Below are 13271 nucleotides of genomic sequence, written 5' to 3'. Positions count from 1 at the left end.
ATTCAGTAGGTTGCTTTTTCATTCTGAAGCCATTTGTTTGCTGTGCAGAAGCCTTTTAGTTTGATGTAGTCCCATTTTTAAATTTTTGCTTTTGTTGCCATTGCCTATGGAGTAAGATCCGAAAAACATTGCCAAGACCAATGTCAAGAAATTTACTGCCTATGTTTCCTTCTAGGACTTTTATGGTTTCTGGTCTAACATTCAAGCCTTTAATTTGAGTTTATTTTTGTGTATGGTGTCAGATAGTTTCATTCTTTTGCATGTGGCTGTTCAGTTTTCCCAACACCATTTACTGAAGAGACAGACCTTTCCTCATTGCAAATTCTTGCCTCGTTCATCATAAATTAATTGACTATATAGGAGTGGTTTATTTCTGGGCTCTCTATTCTGTTCCACTGATCTATGTGTCTATTTTCATACCAATACCATACTGTTTTGATCACTAAAGCTTTGTAATATAGTTTGAAATCAGGGAACGTGATGCCTCCAGCTTTGCTCTTCTTTCTCAAGATTGCTTTGACTAGTCAGGATTTTTTTTGTGGTTCCATACAAATTTTAGGATTGTTTGTTCCAATTCTGTGAAAAATGTCATTGGAATTTTGATAGTGATGGCATTAGATTATTTCGAATAATACGCACATTTTAATAATATGAATTCTTCCAATCCATGAGCACAAAATATCTTTCCATTTATGTATGTCTTCTTTAATTTATTTTTTTAAGGATTTAAAAAATATTTATTTAGTTTTTGACAGAGAGAGAGACAGAAAGAGAGAGAGCTTGGGGGGGGGCGGGGAGGCACAGAGAGAGCAGAAGAGAGAGAATTTTAAGCAGGCTCTGTACTGTCAGTGTGTACTGACGTGGGGCTCAATCTCACAAACCATGAGATCATGACCTGAGCCAAGATCAAGAGTCAGACATTTAACTGATTGAGCCACCCAGACACCCCTCTTCTTCAATTTCTTTCATCAGTATCTTATAGTTTTCAGTGTATGGGTCTTTTACTTCCTTAGTTAAATTTTGTCCTAGGTATTTCATTCTTTGTGATGCCATTGTAAGTGGAATTGCTTACTTAATTTCTCTCTGATGTTCACTGTTAGTGTATAAAAACAGAACAGATTCTTGTATATTGATTTTATACTCTGCAGCTGTACTGAATTTGTTCATTAATTCTAACAGTTTTTTGGTAGAGACTTCCATATATTTTTTAAAAAGGGTCTTTTAATGTATAAAATCATGTTGTACACAAATAGTGACAGTTTTACTTCTTTCTGTCCACTTTAGATGCCATTTGTTTATTTATTTATTTATCTTTCCTACCGAATTTCTCTGGCTAGGACTTCCAGTATTAAGTTGCATACAACTGGTGAGAGTGGCATCCTTGTCTTGTTCCTGATCTTAAATGAAAAGCTGAAGCTTTTCATTGTTGAGTATGATGTTAGTTGTGGGCTTGTTATATATGACCTTTATTTTGAGGTATGTTCCATCTCTATCCACTTTGTTGAGAGAGGGAGAGGCTCTTAACCTACTTCCAGCTAGGTGAAATCTATTCTTCAACTGTTTGTTAACTATTCATTCACTTACTCACTCATTCGTTCACTCACTCATTCAATCATTTAACACATTGTATTTTATGGGGCGCCTGGATGGCTCAGTTGGTTGAATATCTGACTCTTAATTTTTGGCTCAGGTCATGGTCCCAGGGTTGTGGGGTCAGGTTGCACCCCGTGTCAGGCTTCATGCTGACCATGGAGCTTGCTTAATGTTCTCTCTCTCCCCCGCTTGTGCTTGCTCTCTCTCTCTCTCTCTCTGTCTCTCAAATAAAAAAAATTATTTAAGAAACATTTTAAATGCATGATCTTTTAGGGAATTGATGGGGTGGGATGTGGAAAAGTAAAAGGTGAAAAAGACTTTATATTTGCCTATGAATTATACTATGGAATTTGCATATGTTAACAAGGAACCATGGTATAAGACAAAATTCAAGATATACCAAATAATATTAATTTTTTGTAAGTTTTTGTTGACTTATTTTTACCTTATTTGGTTTCAAAAAACGATGTGAGATGGCCCCAAGGATACACAGCACACAACTGAATGAAAACAGAACAGATGAAGAAGTCAGAAAAATATAAAGGTAGGAAAAGAAGATGAAATCAGAGCCAATACCATACACAAAATGTCCATCTTAAGCATATGTATTACTAGAGATGGGCAGCACATTTGGATCTGAACTCTCTTGGCTGCCAAAGAACTGGCTTATATGTGGCAAATTCACTATATCTGTAGATATAAATCCTCCTGGAACTAAAGCTTGAGAAAAATCTCTTTTGTTGGTCTTCATCAGGGATACCTGTGTGATATAGTGGACACTGTTACCAACCAACCACATTGCTTCAAAAAATACAAAGTTGTGTTTCACAAAGCAGTTTATTATAATGCTAAGATGCTCCTTGTAAAAAGAACCTAGGACAGCTACATGCAAAAGAATGAGTTGGGTCCTTACCTCACACCATATACAAAAATTAACTCAAAATGAATCAAAGACCTAAAAGTAAAATCCAATGTTAGAATACTCTTAGAAAAAATGTAAAGGTAAATCTTTGTGACAATGGATTCTTTGATATGACAACAAAAGCACAAACAACAAGTACATGGGATTTCATCAACATCGAATGATTTGCGCTTCAAATCAGCAACAAAGAATAAAAAGTCAACCCATAGAATGAAAGAAAATATTTGCAAATATAAGGAACTTCTTTCTTGAATATACCAAGAACTTTCACAATTCAATAATAAAACAACAAAGAACCCAATTTAAATAATGATCAAAGGATCTTAATAGACATTTCTCCAAAGAAAATACACAAAAGGCCAATAAGCTCATGGAAAGATGCTCAACATCATTAGTCATCAAGGAAATGAAAATCAAAACAACTAGATGCTACTTCTCTCTGACTAGGATGACTGCAATCAAAAATTCAGATAGGGCACCTGGCTGCCTCAGTCGGTAGAGCATGCAACTCTTGATCTCGAACCCTACATTGGGTACAGAGTTTACTTAAGAAAAAAAGTCAATTAATAGCAAGTGTTAGAGACAATGTGGAGAAATCAGAACCTCATAGACTCATGGTGAGAATATTATAGTTACTGTGGAAACCAATCTGGCAGTTCCTCAAAAATTTAAATTAAACATAATGAGGGGGGCCTGGGTAGCTCAGTTGGTTAAGTGTCTGAATTTGGCTCACACCATGATCTTGCAGTTTGTGGATTTGAGCCCCATCAGGCTCTGTGTTGATAGCTTGGAGCTTGGAGCCTGGAGACTGCTTTGGATTCTGTGTTTCCCTATCTCTCTTCCCCTCTTCTGCTCGTGCCCTGTTTCTCTCTCTCTCTCCTCTCTCTCTCTCTCTCAAAGATAAACATTTTAAAAAATGAAAAAAATTTAAACATAATGATCCCATTTGGCCCAGGAATTCTACTCTTAGGCATATACCCAGAAGAAATGAAAACATAAACCCACCCCAAAACCTGCACATATTGATAGCTGCATTATTCATAATATTCAAAAGGTGGAAACAACCCAAATATCTATCAACTGATGAATGGATAAATAAAATGTGGCATATCTGTACAATGGAATATTATTTGGCCATTAAGAGGATGAAGTACTAACACATGCTACAACATGGTTGAACTTTGAAAATATTATTAAGTAATGAAGGAAGCCAGTCACAAAAGACTACATATAGATAATTCCATTTCTATGAAATGTCCAGAATAGGCAAATCCATAGAGATGGAAAGCACTGTAGTGGCTGCTTAAGACTGGGGGAGATAGGCTGTGGAGAGGTGATTAATGGGTACTTTTGTTATCATTGTCATTAGATGATAAAAATGTTCCAAAATTGATTGTGTTGATGGTTATACAACTCTGTGAGTATTCTAAAAACCACTAAATTCTACACTTTAAATGAGTGAAGCATTTATATCTCAGTAAAGATGTTACCAAAGGGGGAAAAAATCCTAGGAGATTTCAAAAAGTTGCAATCAAGTACATGGCTGTCTGATGGTTTGGCTTGATCCCAGACAAAATTGAGAATATCTAGGAATAGACAGGTTATATATCTTTCTGGAAATTGTCCATTAATATCATTTCTCATCAGTGGGCTTTGATAAGAAGAGGGTAGCAGAGAGTTCAAGTTACATTTTCTGGCAGGATTCCAAGACATAATTATTTTTTGATGATTAAGGATAAATTCACATACTTTGGCAATCCAAAATACAGTTCTTTCTACACCTGAAACTAATATAACACTGTATGTTAATTATACTGGAATTAAAATAAAATTTTAAGAAATAGAATTCTTTCACAGGGCCTGAAACTTTCGATATATTCTCTCGAAAGTGCTTTGAGGTCTTTTGATTAAAGCACCGCTCAGTACTGAAGACAGAGATAAAACATCATAGTGATTTTAGTCAATAGTCAGAATAGTTGTTCTCAATGCAGAATGTACTTTTAACAATTAAACTAGCAGTGGTCCCAAGTACCAGAATAAATTAAAAACAACATAATTTTCTTTTTTAAAAAACATTTTTTTATTTTATATTTGAGAGAGAAAGAGAGAGACAGAACACGAGCAGGGGAGGGGCAGAGAGATGGAGACAGACTCTGAAGTCGGCTCCAGGCTCCACGCTGTCCACACAGAGCCTGATGCAGGGCTTGAACTCACGAACGTGAGATCATGACCTGAGCTGAAGTCAAGAGTCAGACGCTCAAACAATGAAGCCACCCAGGTGCCCCGAAACAACATAATTTTCTAAAAATAGTGATCTTTTGTGGTTTTCTTAAAGTTCTTACATTAAGAACCACGGTAAGCAAAAAAAAATGTATATTTTTTTAGAAGACTTGTGGTCAACCAGAACAGTCTTACATAAGCTCTCGGTTAGCAGGTGCTCCTCAGCTTCTCTAGTCAATTCGTTGTGTGATGCCTGTGGAGTTTGCACAAGCTCATATTCCCTCTATCAAAAATAATTACAGTGTAAAGGGGAATAAAAGCCAAAGATCATCTTGCTCTGGGTACCCCGAACTTGGATAACTCTTCTCCTTGAATCATTCTTTTGGTTAGAAAGAGCGCAAGAAGACATGACTGTCTCCCCCATTTGGAAAGCCCATGTTTGCAGCCATCACTGCTGTCTCCAAGGAAGAGGCCTTTGCCCAGCCCAGGGGCCTAGAGACATCCTCACAGGCTGCCTGCTTTGAACGTTTTCTAACACAAGGCTTCGTTGTGTCACAACAGCGCCAGAGGAGGCCACTCAGGTCCAACTCTGTCACCTTGAAGCTCCATCTGTCTGCCTCTACATGCTGCCGACAGTTCCCATCTTGGGTTTGGGCCCTCCCCCCGAATTATTTTTCAGGCTTCTAGAGGAAGCAAATAAGACTATACTGCATACTGCTTGCAGAAGGTGCAAAAGTTCATGGATAATAAGAATGAATGTAAGTTTTCTAAATGACTTGTTTTCAAAATGATTTTTCCTGAATGAGATGGAGAGTCACATTATCATCTTATCATAGCAGAGGCTCTGAACAGCACATCAAGAAGGGGGTGAGAGGTAGACCCCATCACTAACTATTTACTGGGCCAGCCACTGAATCTCCCTGGGCCTGATTTTCTTCATCCATAAAATAAAAAGGTGGGGCTGTTTTACAGTTATTAGGAGATGGTATTTGAGGCATTTTCCAGCACTAACATTTATAACTATTTTAATGGATCCTACTCGTCAGATGCAGAGAGAAATCAATCAAAACTGTGCTGCTAACCTGTTATTTTGTTTCTCTCAAGGATTATGGCCTTTATACTGGCAAGAGTGACTAAGAAGGATTTGATGCCCCATTTGGATGTCAGAGTTTTGGAAGAAGGTTCAGCTTAGAACCCTGACTCTACCCCTCAGGATACAGCTCCTGTCAAGGAAAGGAACCCATCCTGACCGGCTAGGATCCTTTAAGACTTATGAACTCTCTCCCAGAGGAAGATTCCAGGTGTCCATACCTGCTGCAGGGTTTTGCCGATGGAACAAGAGCAGCAGGTCACTGTCCTGGATCTCAGGCCTAGCTTTTGCCCCATGCAAGGTTTCTGTCATGTAGCAAATATTTATTGAGCGCCTACTATGTATTAGATCTTGAGACCTTAGCAGTGACCAGATTGACAAGGTCTTCCTTCGTGGAGCTTGGGGGAGGTGGGCAAAAAATAAACAAATAAATATGGTAATTATTCATAAGGCAAGAACTAATAAAGAAGTAAGTACGATGTCTACATGAATGCAAAGATAGAGAATTATGGGTATGGGATGGGGAATGTCCCAGAAGGTTAGGTTAGGCAGTGCCCCTCAGTAGAGGAGACTTTGAACCTGAGACCTCAAGGCAAGAGGAAGCTGGCCTTGCAAGGACTAGGCAGAAGGAAAGCCGACACAAAATTCCTGAAATTCTCTCTCTCTCTGCCCCTCCTCTGCTTGCACTCTCTCTCACTCTCTCTCAAACTACATAAATAAAAACATTAAAAAAAAAAAAAAAAGGTAGAGGGGCAGACAGGAGGCTGAAGGGAGAGCCTGGACCGACTTGTCAGGGCCCAGAAGGCCCTGACAACCGTCCGGGTTGTAAGAGGAGAGAAGCAGGATCTGATCATGGGTTTTAAGATCAGTCTGGCTCTTGGGTGGAAAATAAATGAGAGGGGGTAGGGGGTAGGGGTACAAGGAGAGGAGGGTCACTGAGGATTGATCCTAAGGAGTAAGAAGTTCCATTCAATTTTGCCTCAAATAGCTAGCCAGTTGTACCATAGTATTAATTAACTTCTCTTTCTTTGAACTCTTTTAATTTATATTCTACATCCCCAAGTATGCACATTGATCTCTTTCTGAGCTCTATTTCATCTGTCTGTTGTATATTCATGCCAGTGCCACTGTTTCAATTGCCATAATTTTATACTATATCTCAGTATGTGGTAGAGCTAGTCCCCCTATTACCTTTTGAATATCTTGAGTACGGTCATATCAGTGGTCTTCAAACGTTGCAGAACACTGGAATCACCTGGGGTGCTTTATGATGCAACCAGAGCATTCGGATTTTTTTTTTTTTTTAAGTAGTCTCTATGCCCTACATGGGGCTCAAACTCACAAACTCAATCAGGTGTTGCATGCTCTACTGACTGAGCCAGCCAGGTGCCCCAGGGCACCTGGGATTTTAAAAGATCCCTAGGTACTTTGATAGGGATTGCATTTAAGTGTGTAGATTGCTTTGGGTACTACAGACATTCTAATAATATTTGTTCTTTCAATCCATGAGCATGGAATGTTTTTCCATTTCTTTGTGTCTTCTTCAATTTCTTTCATAAATGTTTTACAGTTTTCGGAATACAGATCTTTCACGTCTTTGGTTAGCTTCTTTCCTAGGTATCTTACGGTTTTTGGTGCAATTGTTAATGGGTTCGATTTCTTGATTTCTCTTCCTGCTGCTTCATTACTGGTGTATAAAAATGCAACTGTTGTTCACAGAGCTAGGACAAACAATACTAAAATTTGTATGGAATCACAAAAGACCTGAATAGCCAAAGCGATCTTGAAAAAGCAAAGCGGGAGGAATCACAATTCCAGACTTCAAGTTATATTACAAAGCTGTAGTGATCAAGGCAGTACTGGCACACACACACACACACACACACACAAACCACAAAAACAAAAACAAAAAACAAAAAACAAAAAACAAAACCCAAAAAACAGACACATGGATCAATGGAACAGAATAGAAAACCCAGAAATAGATCCACAACTATATGGTCAACTAATCTTTGACAAAGCGAGAAAGAATATACAATGGAAAAAAGACAGCCTTTTCAACAGATGGTGTAGGGAAAACATGCAAAAGAATGAAACTGGACCACTTTCTTACATCATACACGAAAATAAATTCAAAATGAATGGAAGACCTAAATGTGAGACAAGAATCCATCAAAATCCTAGAAGAATTTCTGGCCTTCCCTTTCAATTCATCCTTATGAACTCCCACCACCATCATCTCTGCCCAGCAAGGAAACTATTTTTTGCTTCCGTGAATCCTAATAACATTTTGACTAGACTTCTCTTGTGGTTCCTATTCATTATGATAATGATAGCACTTATAGCTGGTTTCCTTACAAACAGTAGGCTTATTGAGGTTAAGGTCTTTTTTGTTTTTTCCCATAGTCCGTACCTCAGTAACTTTGTAACATATTAAACACTCCATAAATTTTGTGGAAAAAAAAAATGAACGATGACATCTGTGTAGAAAAAAATAGATGACGTGATAAATGAACAAAATGAATGAGCCCTTGACTTAACCACAATGAAAGTTCTGTGCTGACTTTTGCCTAAAAGTTCAAATAAACCTAAAAACTAGGATTTAGTAGTATGCTGTGGGAATTTGTCCTTGATCCTATGTTGAACCCTTCAATCCTTCATTTCTTCTCTCATTCATAATGTCCTTCTATGTGCCAGGAACTATGTTCACTCGGGTGGGAGCAGAGGCGTAAAACTCAGAAGGCTTGGTCTTTGCTGTCTAGTAGACTCTGGGAAAGCAAAAAATAATAATAAAAAAACAATGATAGAGAATTAAAATGATTGGCTACAGAAGGTGAGTGGGTGAACTGGAAACACAAAGAAAAGAGCAGTTGATCTGAGGTGGGAGGAGGGGAGGCATTGGAAAGGCTTTATACAGAAGGTAACCCTTGATGTGAGTCTGTGTTTGGAAATTTTATCAAATTCAGACTAAGAAAAAAGGTGTGCTTATCACATTTACCAAAAATACAAAACTAGGAGAGACATAGTAGATGACAAAGTTAGGAATTAAAAAAAAATTATGATAGTGGTGCTTCTAGTAACTTCTACCAAGGAGATAATCATACAAGTGCAGAAAGACTGTTTACCATAGTTCTGCTTATAAAAGTATAATTTGGAAGCAAATCACTTGTCTAAGTTGTACTTCACAAATGCAATAGAACACTACACAACCATTAAAAATAATGCTGTTATTCTCTATTACCTGAAAAGATGTGTATGTTGAGAGAAAAGAGCATGTTATAAGACAGAATATAGTGTGATCCCGTTGTAAACATTGCACATTCACATTAATATGCATGGAGTTTCTTTTTTAATTAACCAAAGTGGAATTACACCATTTGGCAACTTGTATTTTTTCTGTATTATGCCACAGGTCTCATTCTAAACTTAAAAATGACAGAACACAGGCACCTGGGTGGTGCGGTCATTTGTGTGTCTGACTCAATTTTGGCTCAGTTTATGATCCCAGGGTCATGGGATTGAGCCCCATGTTTGGTTCTGTGCTGAGCGTGGAGCCTGCTTAAGATTCTCTCTCTCCCTCTGCCCCACTCCCCTGCTTGTGCGCTCTCTCTCTCTAAAAATAAATAAGCAAATAAGTAAATAAATAAGTAAATATTTTTAAAAAGACAAAACATAGTTAACAAAGCAACGGTAAACTTACTATTATAAATAATGTTTTCTTTGATACCATTATAAAAATAAAATTGTGTGTTGATTTTTTTAAAAATGCAATCACTCCTAGGTGTAGAATTGGGGATGATTTTTACTTTCTGTTTTGTACTATTACCATCTGAATTTTTACAAGGAAAAATAATTTTTTTAAAGCATCAATCTACTCTTTTAATCATAAAAAGCTAGCTACGTATCAAAATAAACAAGCTGAGACAAAGAGGGATATTTTATATCCTCCAAATAAAGCACACAAAATAGGGGAGGGGCAACTTGATAGTTTATATGAATAAGATCTGGGGTTTTAATTATTCATATAATTACATGCCCACCATGCATAGCCCAAGGGTATGATGTAGTTATTAAAATTTGAATGCAATTTTAGGCTACATTAACAGAATTATAATACACCAACCATTGGACTGTGAGCCTGTTTAACCACATATGGATTCAGTTCCAACTTTGCTCTATAGTAAGAGACATTATAATTTAAGGTGTGTTCAGCCAGAAGAGAGAGATCAAAACACTGTCACAGATCAATGTTGAGAAAACTCATAACAATTAGCTTGGAAAAGAGAAGATGCAAGAGGGCACATGTCCGATATTTTCAAATATTTTGAAAATGGAAAGCAGCATAGAGTTCTTCTGTGTTGTCCCAAAGAGCAAAACTGGGCATAGGAATGGGATTTATAGCAAGGAAGTGTTCAGCACAATATCGGAATATAAATCAGAGCTGCTCCCGAACAGATCTAGCTGCCCACAAAGCAGTAAGGGTTGGAAGCAGGTAAGAGATCATTGGGGGGTTTTGTTTTGTTAATTTATTTATTTTGAGAGAGAGAGAATGAGAGAGAGAGAGAGAGAGCATGCGCGCATGAGCTGGGGAGGGGCAGAGAGAGAGTAGGACAGAGGATCTGAAGCAGGCTCTGTACTGACAGCAGCAAGCCCAATGCGAGGTTTGAACCCACAAACTGTGAGATCATGACCTGAACCGAAGTCAGATGCTTAACCGACTGAGCCACCCAGGCGTCTCGGTAGGAATCATTGGACAAGGAGGTTATAAGTGCTGGGAAATGGCTTCAAATAACATACAGATGAATTATATCCCTTCTATTTTTAAGATTCAATGGCTTATTTTTTCCCTCCATAAATGTGAATCCTCATTGGCCCCATATGTTCATATGTTCATTTCTGACTATATCTTCATTTAATTAATTAATTTATTTATTTATTTATTTAGGAGCAGAGGGAGAGGGAGAAGGAGAGAGAGAATCTGAAGCAGGCTCCATGTGAAGCACAGAGCAAGACTTGGGGCTTGATCCCACAACCATGAGATCATGACCTGAGTCAAAATCAAGAGTCCAATGCTTAACAGACTCAGCCACCCAAGTGCCCCTGTCAGTCATTTTAAATCATAGTCTTATAATCCTTAGCTGGGAGAGCTCATGGTCCAAAGTCCAGATGGTTATTAACAAGGTATTTCTTGGTATGAGTTCATGCCAAAAAAATTAGAAAATGTATCTTGCTGAAAAATCTCATGTCTTTTCACTTCTAGGATTTGTTTCAATAAAGGGAAGTTTTTAATTAATAAAAGATATGCAGTGCCACTTGAAATTGGTAATGATAATTCAACTCCCTTCCCTTGATGACCCATCAAAATCACTCATAGCAGGTCTTCTATGGATTATCCCATCCTCTCTTGGCAAGGTACTTTTATAGGAACTTCTGGTGTTGGCAACAGTTACAATAAGGTTAATAACAGCTAGTAAGCTGTTAAGAAGGTTATTTTAACATAGCTATTTAAAGATGATCATTTTGGGGCACCTGAGTGGCTCAGTCAGTTAAGCATCTGACTCTTCATTTCAGCTCAGATCATGATCTCATGGTTTGTGAGTTTGAGCCCCACATCAGGCTCTGCCCTGACAGTGTGGAGCCTGCTTGGGATTCTCTCTCCCTCTCTCTCTTTGTCCCTCCCCTACTTGCACGCACTCTTTCTCTCAAAATAAATAAACTTAAAAATAAATAAATAAAAAGATCATTTTGACAAAGTAATCTGTGCAAGAGACATTCTAGGCTCTCAATGCCATCCCTGAACCTATTTCCAATCCTTATTGAATTTTTTGTTCCATCCCTGAAAATTGCCCCATCACACAACCTTATCAATTTGTTTATTCCTACTCCATGACAGATCCTGAGCTCATCCTCACCCTCTCCCATCTAGGAAAAGGGTGTGGTTCCTTGGGAAACTGAACTCAGAAGGCCTTAGGCAGGAGGTAGGTGTGAGAAATAATTTCTCATTTCTCTCTGAAACCACTTTCTTAGATACAAACATCCGGAAGTCAAGATGTCTAACGAAGGCGGGAATTAGGGAGGATGCTAAAATAGTGCCCACCATATGGAGGCAAACCATCAGCTAGAATGGGGCTGCATTCCTGAGGGGAAGATTAATTTTTAAGCAAGATTATTTATTATTATTAACCTCTGTTGTTTCCTGTTGTACTGTATAATGTTAAAGCCTTTATTTAGTCTTTCTTAGAAGTTTTATTTCCACTTGATGATCATAACCAAACCATTTATTAATTTGTTGATTTGTTTAATCATTTATTCACTGATCCATCAAAGATTTATTGAACATTGCATTCAATAGCAGGAATACAAGAAGGAACAAGATACAGACCTACCTTCAAGATGCCCACACTCCAAACTGGATGGGATCTCCATTCTTGATGCTCCCAAAATAAAAAGGTCACACTTGGGGAAGTATAATGGCCCAGCTGTGATCTCTACTAGTGAATTATCTTCCCCAAAGCCAATTTTAAGAAGGGGGTGGGGGTTTGTTAAGAATGTAGCTCCCTGGGGTGCCTCGGTGGCTTAGTAGGTTGAGCATCCAACTTCATTTTGGCTCAGGCCATGGCCTCATGATGCTGTCAGCACAGAGCCCACTTTAGATCCTCTGTCTTCCCCCCACCCCCCGTTCACTCTCATGCACTCTCTCTCTCTCAAAAATAAATAAACACTAAAAAAAAAAAAAAAAATGTAGCTCCCTGGGAAACTCCTATTCATCCTTTGAAACTTAGGTAAAATATTTAGAGTAGTGTCTGGTGTCATATTTAGTAGACCCTCCTTGACTTGCCCTGATGCTGAAGAATTTTGAAGAATCCCCCAGACAACTTTTGTACTTCACTGTTTGCCTTTCTGTTTTCTTTTCCAGATAGTTAATTTTCAAAAGGAGGGGCTGAATTTTAGCATTACTGTATCCTCGCATCCGTCAGAGTTCCTGGCATGTAGCTAGTGCACTAAACACCTCCAGGAGTGAATTGCCATGAAGGCTCGGTGGTCTGCTGTTGCCAAAGCCATCCTCTTCCTGGTGTTGGGGTCACCTCTTTTTTTCAGATGATATCTCTCCCCAAACAATCTAGATACCGAGGTTCTTAGACTTGCTGAGTCACAATAGGAGAGAGACTTAGAGGGAACCTTTCTACTTTAAAGAACAGTTATTTTCATTCTCTTAAATGTCAGCATTGTTTCTGCTTCCATTTTAAGATCCCAAATAGGAGTTCTTCTTTGTGGGGAGAGCTTGCAGCTCGGTCATTTCCGGACATGCCTGTCCTTCACCCAGAGTACCACGGAATGGAATCCTTGTGTTTTCACACAGGATTGATTACTTCACACAGGAGTCGTTATCATTAAGTCTGTTTTTCAGGATAGCCTATACTGATGCCGCCAAGGTTTTATGAACCA

At 38.3% G+C, this 13271-nt stretch overlaps 1 long non-coding RNA gene across 1 annotated transcript in view; it reads right to left on the bottom strand.

The window, feature by feature from the left end:
- Window positions 1–8310: 8310 nt before the first annotated feature.
- Window positions 8311–13271, bottom strand: part of LOC122235863 — a 23092-nt gene continuing 18131 nt past the window's right edge. Inside the window, exon 4 of the long non-coding RNA XR_006213952.1 lies at window positions 8311–8593. This is a non-coding gene — a long non-coding RNA (uncharacterized LOC122235863). The remainder of the gene's footprint in view (window positions 8594–13271) is intronic.

The sequence above is a fragment of the Panthera tigris genome, chromosome F3 (assembly GCF_018350195.1).
Source record: "Panthera tigris isolate Pti1 chromosome F3, P.tigris_Pti1_mat1.1, whole genome shotgun sequence".
In the NCBI taxonomy this organism is placed as follows: domain Eukaryota; kingdom Metazoa; phylum Chordata; class Mammalia; order Carnivora; family Felidae; genus Panthera; species Panthera tigris.
This window is presented reverse-complemented; position numbering and strand designations above follow the sequence as displayed.